Source organism: Colobus angolensis, unplaced genomic scaffold, assembly GCF_000951035.1.
Source record: "Colobus angolensis palliatus isolate OR3802 unplaced genomic scaffold, Cang.pa_1.0 Scaffold24, whole genome shotgun sequence".
In the NCBI taxonomy this organism is placed as follows: domain Eukaryota; kingdom Metazoa; phylum Chordata; class Mammalia; order Primates; family Cercopithecidae; genus Colobus; species Colobus angolensis.
The window spans coordinates 9,819,398-9,820,153 of record NW_012115599.1 but is presented as its reverse complement, the minus strand read 5'-3'; the positions used below and the strand labels follow the sequence as shown (position 1 = coordinate 9,820,153).

The following is a 756-nucleotide window of genomic DNA, read 5'->3' as shown; positions in this document are numbered from 1 at the left end:
GTTGTCTATGTGGAAGGACATTGAAAGACTCGATAAATTACAAGGAGGAAGGAGCTAGCTCTCATTGTAAACTTGACCTAGCCTAGATTAGCAACCCGGGATTTGCCTTTCCATGAGACCCTTCCCCTTTGTAGTCCTCAAAAGCAAGCCTGGAAAAAGCCCGGCTCCCTCCTTCCTAACTCCCTATCAGGAAGCTCCTTCGCCCCTTCAAATCCCTTCAGGGGCTTTGAAATCCCGGGCTCTGAGCCCAAACTGGGCATGAATATTCATCGGGGGCGTGGCCCCGCCAGCGCGCTGGGCTCCAAGCAGCTGCGACTAGCGGAAAACGCGCGCCAGCTGCACGGAGGCAAACAGTTCCCATTTTGTGTGCTCAGCTGGCTGCACGTCCAGCCTCAGCCAGCTCAAGACGGACACGTTGTGCGTCTGTGGGAGGGGCTTTACCGAGACGAATGGACTTTTCTGAGGCAGGGCCCAGGAGCTGTAATTCGAGGGGCCTCAGATCTCCCTGCCACCCACCTGCCAGGGCAAGTGAAATTCCACTGAGAAAAAATCAGGCGTATCTATCCTCTTCCAGGAGTTTGTTCCCCTTTTAAGAAACAAATATCCTGCCGGGCGCGGTGGCTCGCGCCTGTAATCCCAGCACTTTGGGAGGCCAAGATGGGTGGATCACGAGCTCAGGAGGTTGAGACCATCCTGGCTAACACGGTGAAACCCTGTCTCTACTAAAAATACAAAAAATTAGCCGGGCGTGGTGGC

General features: G+C 54.5%; 1 long non-coding RNA gene across 1 annotated transcript in view; it reads left to right on the top strand.

Annotated features, from left to right (window-relative positions):
• Positions 1-332: 332 nt before the first annotated feature.
• The window catches only part of LOC105514150, a 24,274-nt gene continuing 23,850 nt past the window's right edge, over positions 333-756 (top strand). The window contains exon 1 of the long non-coding RNA XR_001002146.1: positions 333-417. This is a non-coding gene — a long non-coding RNA (uncharacterized LOC105514150). The remainder of the gene's footprint in view (positions 418-756) is intronic.